Source organism: Triticum aestivum, chromosome 4D (assembly GCF_018294505.1).
Source record: "Triticum aestivum cultivar Chinese Spring chromosome 4D, IWGSC CS RefSeq v2.1, whole genome shotgun sequence".
Taxonomy (NCBI): Eukaryota; Viridiplantae; Streptophyta; class Magnoliopsida; order Poales; family Poaceae; genus Triticum; species Triticum aestivum.
In genome coordinates this window covers 292,722,224-292,735,431 of record NC_057805.1, presented here as the reverse complement: position 1 = coordinate 292,735,431, position 13,208 = coordinate 292,722,224, and positions in this window count along the sequence as shown.

Below are 13,208 nucleotides of genomic sequence, written 5' to 3'. Positions count from 1 at the left end.
GAATCCCCATCTCTTTAATAGACGATTTACCCACATGGCTAGGGTGGCAATTGGAAAAATGCCCCGACTTCTCGCATTCGCTCGACACGTGGAGAATATCCATTATTAGGCACGGAAGCCAAGTAGTGCAACATTTATGGGAAGCCGGACACTGCTCAAATAAGTATTCAGAATTTGGAGAAGAACCCGCCTTGCAATGCCGAAGACAATCTGCGCGCTGGACTCATCGCCATTGAAGCCTGGTTCGGGGGCTACTGAGGGAGTCCTGGATTAGGGGGTCCTCGGACAGCCGGACTATATCCTTAGGCCGCACTGTTGGACTATGAAGATACAAGATTGAAGACTTCGACCCGTTTCTGGATGGGACTCTCCTTGGCATGGAAGGCAAGCTTGGCAAAACGGATATGTAGATCTCCTCCCTTCTAACCGACTCTGTGTAACCCTAGCCCCCTCCGGTGTCTATATAAACCGGAGGGTTTAGTCCGTAGGACAACAACAATCATACCATAGGCTAGCTTCTAGGGTTTAGCCTCTACGATCTCGTGGTAGATCAACTCTTGTAATACTCATATCATCAAGATCAATCAAGCAGGAAGTAGGGTATTACCTCCATCGAGAGGGCCCGAACCTGGGTAAACATCGTGTCCCCCGCCTCCTGTTACCATCCACCTTAGGCGCACAGTTCGGGACCCCCTACCCGAGATCCGCTGGTTTTGACACCGACAGTGATGCTTGAAGTATGCCTCACACAAATGCTATCTACCTATCCCTTAATATAGCTAGATATGTGTCACACAAACTCCTTCTCCCTACTAGCAAGATGCCCATGAGTTGCACGGAACATCAAGATGCATTTGTCTGAGTAGTTAATCTTGTGGGAGAAAAGGATGAACGAGGGAATGCCTTATTTGCAAATGCGGAGAGGGGTGTGGGCATATTTTTGCAAAATTGCCACAGTTTCCTTCCTATCCGTCGGATATAAATCGGATGGCCTATATTGCAGGATGGCAGGAACACCATCATCACCAACTCTGTTTTTTATAAGAGTAGGGATATGTAAGTGTCACTGCCCCCCCGACACACACACCCACACCCACACAACCACACACACACACACACTTCCCAACACCGAAGGAGTAGGGTGACACCTCGATCTTGATACTAATCTATCGACTGGCTTCTCTCTCAAACACACACACACGCACACACACACTACCCGACACCGAAGGAGTAGGGCGGCACCACGATCTTGATAGTAATCTATCTACTCCTCTTTCAAACACACACACGCACATACACACACACTCGCTAGTTGTGCCTCTGTGCCTACCGCGCACACTCTTGATACGTCTTCCTATCCCTCCCCCTCCCCCACCCCAACAATGACAACAGCAGGGTGACAACTCGACCTGATCGTAATCTGTCAATTGGTTTCTCTCTCAAACATTGTGTCTCTGTGCCTCGCTCAGTAGCGCCCTCGATATGTAGACTTCTCGCGCGCGCACAGCTGTAGTGATGATGATGCTGAACCCAGTGTGCCTCGTTTTTACCGGCCTCATGTGATAGTTTTCACCCTGTTTTCTATTAATTAACAAGGTAACCTTTTCTTTGTTACTACTAGTGAATCTGAAATCATTCGGGGCAGACATAAAATATATCACTTCAACCCAATTATCGCAGTAACTATTTTAGAAGAGACTAGCTAGATGCTCGTGCGTTGCACAGAACATGAAGATGCATTTGTATGAGTAGTTTATCTTGTGAGAGAAAAGGATGAACGAGGGAAGTCCGTATTTGTGAACGTGGAGAGGGGTGTGGGTATATTTTTGCAAAATAGCCATAGTTTCCTTCCTATCCGTTAGATACAAATCCCACGGCCTATATTGCAGGATGGCACGCACACCATCATCACCAACTCTGTTTTCTACTCCCTCCGTTCCTAAATATTTGTCTTTTTAGAGATTTCAACAAGTGACTACATATGGAGCAAAATGAGTGAATCTACACTCTAAAATATGTCTACATACACATCTGTATGTGGTAGTCCATTTGAAATCTGAAAAAGACAAATATTTAGGAACGGATGGAGTATAAGAGTAGACATGGAGATATATCTCCAGCATGGTCTATAACAAAAATGTGCTGGACTGGTTAGCGCCGGATGCTCACAACGCGTTGACATGAGTTCGAATTCTGTCTTTAACTTTAGATTTTTATATTATATATTACTTATTTAATATATACTTATTTCGCTACTGTACTAACAGTGGAACCCACAGAGTACTTAGAATACAAGATTAAGGATGGACTTGTTTCTTTTTAACTTTCTGTACGAAGCTGTAGGCACCCTGCAAGTCACGTGTACACTGTACATGCAATTAATTTTTTATAGAGGGACAATCATACACGCAATTAACTCAAATGGATTGGATGTCACTCTATTATTTCCGCGGAGGACAACATCAAATGCCAGCGGCATACATTTTCACAACTCTAACCAACCAGATGAAATTCTTGCAAACACGGACTGATTTCATATAAGCATGGAGGATTTCGTATAAAAAAGCCGGATCTTCATATAAACATGATGTATTTCATTACATTTACATGAACTAAGCGGTGCCAATCCGGCTCTCTTGGTATAATTAATACTCCCTCCGTCCGGAAATACTTGTCCTAGAAATGGATGTATCTAGACTTATTTTAGTTATAGGTACATAGAATTTATCCATTCTTAGAACAAATATTTCCCGCCGGCTGGAGAGGGAGTACATAATATAAATGGCTGCCCGCGGATCCCTTTGTCTTCCTCATGTCCGGCAGACACTTTGCGGGGTCGACGAAGGTCCTCGGAAAGACGAAGAAGCAAAGAAACCACCTGAATGCGCAGTCCTCGCCTTGGCGGTGGCCTTCATGGGACCCAAGTGGCAGCGGCCTCCCGTGTTCTACTTCTCCTCGATGATGGCGGCGGACACGGAGAAGCTGGCCACCGACTTGTCGCTCTCCACGCACCCGGCTTCTGTCTCTGCCAGCATGGCGTTGCCGCAAGCACGGGAGGCGCGCCCTCAGACACGGGAGGCGCGGCACCGCAGACACTGGTGGCGCGGTATGACGCGGAAGTGATGACGCCTGTACCGGTGTGCTCGCCGCCGTGCCGGCGTGGAGAAACTCGCCACTCCTCATCGAGCTGAACTGGAGTGGCGAGTTGCTGAACCACGCGCCCTTGGGGTGGCAACTAGCTTGGTTGGGCCAAGCGAGGTTCGTGAAGCACCGAGCAGCCTCGCCCGTATCCGGAGGGCTCGACGGGCCACCCAGCCGGGTAATATGCCGGAGAACGGCTCCTCGGAAGCCATCGGAAGAGTGGAGAAAATGGTGAAGGAGGAGATGGGGGAGCGGCGGAGGGGTGCGATTCTTGCCCGCTGTCTGTCTGGCCTCGTGTAAATAGAGGGCGGACGGTAGGAGCTTGGCCGGCGTCTGGCCTCGTTTAAACTGAGGGTGGACGGGCGATGTTGCGTTTAATTTCGGCCCGCTCATGAACGGACGTGTGGCCGGAGTAGGTTTCTCGGTTTGCATGCGGGTTTAACGGAGGGGTTTGATGGAGGCGAGGAGGCGTGTTCAGCCGTGCGTGTAGCGGGCAGCGCAGTACTATTCGATTTGACAGTGAGCGGCGCAGTTCCCGATACGGCTTTAATGCAGACGAGGGAGGGAGTAGCGGTTCCCGAAATGTTGAACGGCCAATGCATCCTCCTTCAATTAATGGATGATGGAAGTAATGGGAGGAGGACCGGGAAAAGAGGATGCATGATGTGAATGCAACGCAGCTTGCCCTCATATAAAGGCACCCCTCCATTCCAATGCATCTACCACATTGTACGCACCTAAGCATTTGCCTAAGCACCTACACTAAGCGCAAAAGAGCTCACTCCAGACCCATGGCGGCGATGCGCGCGAGCGGCCAGCGGCTATGCCAGATGGTCCACGACGTCGGCCTGCGGCATGGCGCCGAGGATCGTCTCCAGACGGTGTTGGAGACCGGCTAGTGGATGGTCGCCTTCGACGCTAACTACGGCTCTCAGTTGGACCAGATGATCATTGCCACCACCAACAAGTTCACCGTCCTCAAGAAGCTCGCGGACGACATCGCCGTACTCCCCCAGCCCGCGCGCCCGGGCTCCTCATTGCCTGCCACCCTAATCGCCTCCATGGCCGGAACCTCTTTCAAGCACTGGTGGCCCTGCGACTGCCCGCCGACGCCATGAACAATGTCCACCTGGAGGTCGCGCTCGCCATGAGGCACCTCGCCCTGCAAGAATTCGTCGACCTACACATCCACGTGTACGAGAAAATCGTGTACATAGGTATCTACAAGGCCAGTGAGGATGCTACGACGTTGGCCTTCCTCAACCGGCTGGAAGCCATGGATGCCTTTGCTGAGAAGCACCTCGACCTCGCCACAAAAGCCGCCGCTCCTTAGCCACCGGTCGGTGGCCCGGCGCACTAAGTTGAGGAGGAGGAGGTCGTACGTTGATGGATGCATCTTTCTTCTTGCCTTCTGTAACCACCACTGCGATTGCATCATCATCGCGACCTTAATTCTTATTGTGCTGTTGCATTCTCATTCAAATCAATACCGACATGTGCGATCCCTTTGCTTAATTATATGCATCACTGTAACTAGTACACCATCCGTCAATTTATAAGTTGTGCTTACCTTTTCCATCAACTTCGTGCAACGCACGGGAATCATGCTAGAAACAATAGAACATGTCGGACCGCGTGTGACCAAACCGACGATGCGCCAACCTAGCTACTACGTACCCTGCTTATCTAGCGGAAATAGCCCCGCCCTAGCGTTTCCAATCGTTATTTCTATCTATCGATCGTGCCAAGGTGCAGAACCAAAATGTTACAATTTATACATGTTTCTCTACTCCTACTCCTATAAAAGACTCAGTTGGTGATGGTGGTGTGTCTGCCATCCATCGTTTCTGACCATTAGATCTGCATCTAACGGCTGTGAGGTAAGTTGTGGCATTTTTGCAACAACAGCCCACTTCTCTGCTCCAATTTGCAAAAAAAACCCTTATTATCTTGAAAGCAACCACATCCCTCCCTCACCTCATCAAAACATCCTGAGAAATATATTTTGAGTGAAAAGTACTCCCTCCGTTCCAAAAAAATGGTCTTTCTAGAGATTTCAATAAGTGACTACATACGGAGCAAAATGAGTGAATCTACACTTCAAAATATATCTATATAATCCGTATGTGATAGTCCATTTGAAATCTCTAAAAAGACAAATATTTAGGAACGAAGGGAGTAATATATTAGGAGTATATCAAAACAAGACTGATGTCTTTCAAGTTTGTGAACAAGTACTACTATTCTACTAATTTGGATCCGTCGCAATGCACGGGCACATTGCTAGTAAAAGGAAAAGGCCTGCCGCGTTCGCGTCACACTCCCCCCCCCCCACAAGCCCGGGAATCGGGAGTACTCCACGGCCCGTCCGGCATGACACATAGCTTAGGGAAGGCGTGTTGCCTAGCATTTTCACTTTCATGTGGGACCGCTGTTGAGCAAACCGACTATTGGCAAACCGCACCCCGCCCGCCGCCGGGTTGGAAAACAGAAACGAGGGGAAGATCTAGCTGTAGCACGGAAGCCAAGAAATTCGGTGTCAGATGGGGCTCGTTGATAGAGTAGGAGCATTCCGTACTACTCTACTCCTACTAGTACCAAGTTTGTACTATACAACTAGTACTACCACTATACAACTAGTAGGTACATGCACGACACAGCATCGTAGGAACAAAAAACGGGAAGATCTTATTTTGGGTGATTTATCTTTTTTCAGTCAACGTAGTATGAATAATATGATGTGGGGGCACCCATGAAGCTTATGTGGCTTGGTTGCATGGCTATGGAAGGTTAGAGAAAAATAAATAGATAATGTGTTTAGAGTGCACTCCACTAAACAGATATACTTTGGATCCATTGCAATGGGCCGGCATATCTATATCTATACCCCCTATATAGTGTGTGGATAACTTTGAAAGTTGGTCGTTGGATGAAGCCGATTCGATGGTACAAAGATGGCAAATCCGAGCACTACTGGCCGTTGGATATCATCTACATTCCACCAGATTTTTCCACATGTAGAATCTAGAAGACTCCACATGTAGAAGCATAATGCACAAACCACCAGAATCTCATGCGTGCAATGCACGTGTACCTTACTAGTAGTTGGTAGTAGTAAGAAACCAATTATGGGTTTGGCACGAGCTCGTACTGCGGGAGCACCACAAGGCCTGTCGTAGGAGTTACATTTCCCTATCGGGGCCCACGGGACCGAACTTCAGTGGCTTAGTGCCCGACCTATGAGTCAATGACACATGGACCTTAAATGCGGTTGGCCCACATGTCATTCTCATGGTGGTGGTGTGGTTCGCGACTCACTCGTTCGAGATGAACCAGCCGGTGGTGGCGTGGCCGTAGCGAGGGTGCCACAACCGGGCGTCGGGGCGTTACGAGGCGTAAATGGCCACACCGGCGGGTACTACCTATAGTACAGAAGTACTCCAGCTGAGGATTGATGCCCGGGACGAAATGTGTCACAGCCGCTGGATGAAAATTCGATGGTGCGGGAGTACGGATCGGAGCACAACAGCGGAGCAGGCAAACCGCGTCCAATCGGGTGTGGCCGTGGTAGAAAGTTGATGGTCGCCGCAGTACAGCTGGCCCCATGTCATGCACACAAAGGCTGAGGAGCGGTGGGGCCGAGAGGGATGAGGCGCACGTCGGGGGGATGAGGATCCCCTACCGTGAACAATACTACCATTCTATCACTGACATGTGGGTCCCACCAGTCAGCGAAGGAAAGGCAGGGTAAGGCAGTGATAGCCATGTCAGAGGATCCATGTCCACGTCGGGGGACGTCGTGCTTACATGTAGGGTTGGAGCGGCATCGTGTGAATCACGTGTAGGTGTGGCGGTGGTAGAAACAAGAAACGTGATGGTCGTCGTGGTTCAACTTCCATGGACAAGCTGCCATGTCTGCTGACACATGTATATCAAAACTAGAGTGTTTATATTTCAAGCACGTGAACAAGTATTATTCTACTACTTTGGATCCATTGCAACGCACGGGCCAGCACATTGGTAGTAGTAGTGTCTATCTCTATCTCTAGAGGCCTTCCTTCGTTCATCCTTTTCTCTCACAAGATAAACTACTCATACAAATGCACGAGGATGTTTCCTTGGGGGTCTCTCCAGCGCGGCGTGGCCGTAGTTGCAAGTTGACGCCCCTTGAGATGCCGACGTTGAGGGGCACTCGGATTTCCTTTGATGAGCAGGTAAGATGAGTTTGATCACGTAGTAAATGCATTCTAAAGACTACTTCCGTGTCCATTTCCTAATTCTCTCCCTGCCCACTGTTTCACAGGTTAGGCTCGGTACGAGTGGAGATTGGCTGGCATATGTACGGACCAACATCAATTTGCACAACATTTACAACGGTGACACCATTCCCGTAGAACCTTTGTCCAACATTGGGATCAGCCATGCAATGGGCCACCGCATAAATTGGTACGATGGAACCACGGTGAGATTGAATAAGATAGCACGAACCTTGCACATGGCGGTCAAAGGTGGATAATGTTGTCTGCGGCCGATTTGTTGCCGTACGAGTACGAAGACGCTGTGCTCCTTTCTAACTGCATCTTCGCGGTGACAAACCAGGGGACTTGTTTCATATGGGACAAATCCTACGATATACTCCCTCTCTCCTAGTTTATTTGTTTTGAATCTTTTCGTTTTATAAGTTTCAAATTCAAATTTAGAGCTCCCCATCACATGTTGAGATTACAATGTCCATTAAATCGTTGTGTGCATGTATAGTAAAGAAACAAATCTCGAGTTTGGCACGAGTTCGTGCAGCGGTAGCACCAGCCTGGCGCAGGAGTTATATTTCCCTCTCAGGGCCCTCGGGACTGAGCTTCAATGCCTTACTACACCTGCCTTTGAGTCAATAACATGTGGACCTGATAGGTGGCTGGTCCACATGTAATGCTCCCAAAGGAAGAGGGGCAGTGGGGCCGAGAGGGGTGAGCCGTGGGTCAGGGGACGTGTGGTGTCATGGGTTCGTGCGGCGTCGTGGGAATCACGTGTGGCTGTGGTAGAAACTTGATGCTCGCCGCATTTAAGGTGGCCCACATGTCATGCACACAAAGGCAGAGGGGCGGTGCGGCCGAGAGGGGTGAGGCGCACGTCGGGGGACGTGGTGCCGTGGGTTGGAGCGGCGTCGTGGGAATCGCGAGTGGCAATGGATGAAACGTGATGGTCGCCATAGTCGAACTTCCATGGACAAGGTGTCATGTCTACGGACACATGCATTGCATACGGATCACTAGAAGGAGTAGTAGAGAAAGCTAGGCGGATAAATAGTTCCTTATAGTCAAGCGGACCCACGCTACTACTTGTTCCAAAGACATGCACACCATCGAAATAGTCCATCTATATCAATATACATAGAGAGGGAATTTTTTTACAAGAGAGGAAATAGTTCATCCATCCATAAGGCCATGATGCTGGTGCAGCATCTTCTTCTTCTTCTTCTTCTTCTTCTTCTTCTTCTTCTTGTTCTCATTTTCTGTGGGAGACGGCTTCGCAACAAGCTCTCTGGACCTTGCAGCTATCTCGAAACTCACACGGGCATCGAGGGCAACATATTTTATCCGCTCGTACGTCAAGGGATAATTCTCCCATCTAGACGACCTTAATGCCAGCGTCTCGTCACCCTTCTGAAGATTTGTTCCTAGCACAAAATTTGCTACGTCGAATAGGGATGGTGTCGGTTTATCACAATCTTCTACAGGAATTTTTATTTTGGTTTGTAGGTGAGCGATGCTTTTCAAATCAAGGTTGTACGGCTCCAACTTCTGTTTGTCCCCTACGATGGCTGCCCCACAGAAGTATATGTCCTCCCGAGACAAGATATCGTGAAGCTCACCTGGTATGGAGGGCGCGTGTATGATGTGGTACACCAAAACATCATCTTCGAGGCACAGCTGAAGGACAGCGGCGCGTTGGATCTTCCCAGTGGCATGCTCCGTGTACTCTGTGTCGAGACCGATGACATTCATCTCCACCTTTTGGAGGGAGTTGGATACATTGTTGATCCACTTTCGAACAACCCTTGGGTGGTCGGTGACTGTGGCAACTATGCTCAACGAGCCTTCGACGAGGACATGTTGGATGCTAAAAACCTGCATCTCGATCTCTTTCGCCATTTGGAACCGCTGGACCGGAGGGCTATGGTTTGGAGAATTAGGATTAGATGGCTAGTCTAACTGAAGAAGATGATTATTTATAGGGGCTTCGGAATTACTCCAGGAGGATGTGAAGAGGTTAAAACAATGTGAATGCAGTGTGGTTTGGATGCAAATGAAGATCAAGGAGTAGTGAAAAAGCCGAGGAAAATCGGTTCCCGATGGAGGAGTAACTGGGAGAAGTTATGCGCATGCATGAGGAGAGCTGCGGTGGTTTGACTGCTGGATGCAATGGATTGGACGGGCTATTTGGTTGCCTTTTCTCATCCCACGCGCACAAAATGGCCCACTTGCATGCTGCAGTTTATTGGCTGGAATCTGGCTGCAGCTGCTCATGCGTACGCTAATTAATGCTGTGAATGCGGGGCATGGAGGGAAATGGGCGCATGCAAAAGCGTATATACGCGGACTAATTAGAGAAATACTGAAAAAGTTATGCGCAGACAAAAGAGGACCGGAGGGAGTACTACTCATGTTCCTACTACGGTTAAGGAATATGCGGTTATCCTCAAACAAGAAAAGTCCTTTTTCGCGCTTCCGCGTGCACGAGAATTTGGTTCTACTCGCAATATGGATGATAGCTGGAGGATGAAGTGAACCCAGAGGCATGCTAGCACGGAAGTACTACTCATGTTCCTACTACTCCTACTACTAGTAGTAGTACAACTGTGGTACACTTGATGGTTAAAATACTATTATTCATCTGGTCCTCACAGTGAAGTGACAAGACCCTGCGCCCGAGGTGACACCACTCTAGGCGGCGTGTCCGGGTTACCAAAGTCCACCTCACCTTGTGCACTGTGCAGTCACTGTCACCGCCGCTGTATAGCATGCCTCGCCTCATCTTCCTCTCCCCTAGCACCACTCCATCTCCATCTCCGTCTCTCCGAAGATCCTGAGGTCACTCTTCATCATCTCACTGTGCCCCCGCGTACCCTCGCCTCGCTATCCTCCCCTAGTACCACTATTCCCTTGCTAGCCGCTCCAGCACCGACAGCCTTCTCCCCCGTAAATCAAGCCCCCCAAAACCCCACCTTCCAAACTCCACCATGGCCGAACGCGAACCACGCAGCATCCATATGAGCCGAGATTGGACCAATCTCCCCAGTGACGTCCTCGACCTCTGTTGTTCGTGTATGGATATGTTGAGCGCCCTGCGGCTGGCTGCATGCTCGAGGGGCATGCACACGGCCATCATCGAAGCGAGGCCTAAGCTTTTCAAGACACCCTGCTTGCTGCTATCTGGTCTTGCGAGATTGGCTAACCATGATATGGAGGCGTACATGATTCCCCTCGACTTCAATCCGATCTCCATTAGCCGAAACTTCTTTGCGGGTATGTAGTGGGTCGCCTTACATCATTTCCCTCGACTTCAATGCGATCACCATCACCCGAAACTCCTTGGCAGGTATGTACTGGGTCGGCATGAACTCCCACTGGATGGCTGCCTTCAGAGAAGACGGTAAAAAGTTGGTGCTCATGAACTTCCAGACATCCCATGAGATTATCCTTCCTCTGTTGGATTATATAGAGTTTTACCATCGCGGTCCAAGTCTTCTAGATTACCATGTCAGTTGGACGGACCTTGTTTTGCAGAAGATTGTAATCTGCCAAGTGCCCACACGACATGCGAATTACGCAGACTTCAAGCTAATTGCCTTGTTGGACCGCGGACTCGCCTATCTTTACGCCGATGCCTTCTTTAGCTGGAGACAACTCAGCTCGCAGTGGATCATCGTCAAAGTTGATACACACTTCTGTGATGCTATTGAACACAATGGCATCATCTACGCAATCGACAAAGCAGATGGCACCATGTATTGCTGGGGCGGCGCGTGTAAGTTCTTTCCGTCTTGTGTTAATGATGACGCCATGACACTGTTTGAACTTTTTGTGATGATTGGCATATCCCTGTTTGAGCAGAATTTGAGTAGAACTATGGCAATGTATTAGAGACGCCGTAAATCAGCTATATTTGGAATGAGTTAATTCATGCGATTGTGACCATGTCATTACAGCCAATTTGTACCCCTGAATAATCAAACGGTTAGGAATATATGGATATTCTCCTTATTTTACAGTAATCTATATACTACTACTAAATATGAGTGTATATCAACGGCCATGTTAGTTTCCTCATTTTCATGATGTAGAAACATGCACCACACTGTTGGTTTCATCTAACCATACATTAGGGAAGTAAATGTGCATATGGAGAACTCTATATTTGGAAGTAGTGAAATCCTATAATGCTTACCATGTGTACATACCTATATTCGCCCTTCAGCAATAAATGCCTAGAATAATATCCTCACAAAAAATTTGCCCATAGAATACAAGTATATAACAATGCATGGTCTGTTAGTTACCTTGAAGAATTTGTTTGTGAGGACAGAACATGATTACATAACATGCATGACATGGTAGTTTCCTGTGAAGAATCGATTGCGAGATAACATGAGTATAACCATGCATGGCACTTCTATATTTTCGAACCCAGTATACATTTCCCTGTATTTTCCTCCCAGTTCCAAAAGGGACATATCAATGTTGTTTCTTGCATTATCCTACTCATACTCTGAACAATGTTGATCTTACATTAACAATGCCTGTCCTTTTTTATATGATGCAGTGTCCCTATAGTTACTGCCCTTTGTAATCACACCACCTTTGCCAAAAACATGGAAGCACAACTGATTCCTCGCTCGATCAGACGACGGCAAAAGACTGATGATCATTCGGACGCATGAGCCAGAAAAGTTATATTGCAAAAAACCCACTGTATACAAGCACCGTGAAATATGTGAGTATCCAGACAGTGGCTGTTACGTCTATGAGCAGGATACCAGCTTGTTGGGGCCTTCAGGATTTTTTAGTTGGAGGCGGGTAAACAGCCTTGGTTCACACTCTCAGTTTCTCGGACTCAATTATCCGATTAACCAGGAGATCACCGTTGGCAAGGACCTTGATGGCAGAGAGGCTCTGTTTGCTATGGAAAACTGTGTCTACACGGCGAGCCCTAGGAGTTCAGGAGCAAACTCCCCTGATTGTCAACGATACAGCCTGCAGCCAAAAGAAGGTGAGAATGACAAAGGCATCCGGATTAACTTTGATCCTTGGATGTCTCAATTACGATAGGCAGTGATGTGGTTCAAGCCTTCAGGTTGATAGGTAATTGGGCTGTTGCATCGAAAGGGTGGAGTACTGGTGTCTCCAGATCATTGGTCGCTGAAGCGGGGCTGCAGATTATGATGGTGTTGGATCATCTCTTCGAATGACTTTGTTGTCTCTGCTGCCTGTTCTGGATGGGTAGTTCTTTCTTTTGTTATGCATATTCCTTGTCATTCGGTCATCCTCGTCTATGTCACTCTTACTATGTAATAGTTGCCTTTGTTTAGAGTGTCATTCTCGTCTGGACCACGAGAGTCTGAGCGCTGCAGATGGGTGAGTTTTGGTGGTGTAGCAAGACTTCTTATGAACTATCATGTCTTGCTGTTTATGTCAGTAGTAGTCACTAGTCAGTGTTTGAATGTTGTATATATCGTTGTTTCGAACTGTTTATTGTCTCGAACTACTGGTGGGCTAAATGAGGGCATCACCATTCTCCAGTGTTCAGAGTGTATCTTTTTTTTTCAAGTTATATAATTTGAGCTCAGTGTCTTTTCGATGATGTACACTTGTTTGGGCCAGTGAGGTGTCATTCAATATGGGCCGAGTAGTAACGCAACGCCAAGCAGGTCAATTATGACTCTCAGGCCGGGCTCTCAAAAGATCCTCAAAAAAAAGGTCGGGCTCTCCAAAAAAGAAAGAATAAGGACTCTTAGGCCGACATGTGGGCGCCACCGGTGTTTTCGTGCGCTTGCGTGCCGAGAGCATATT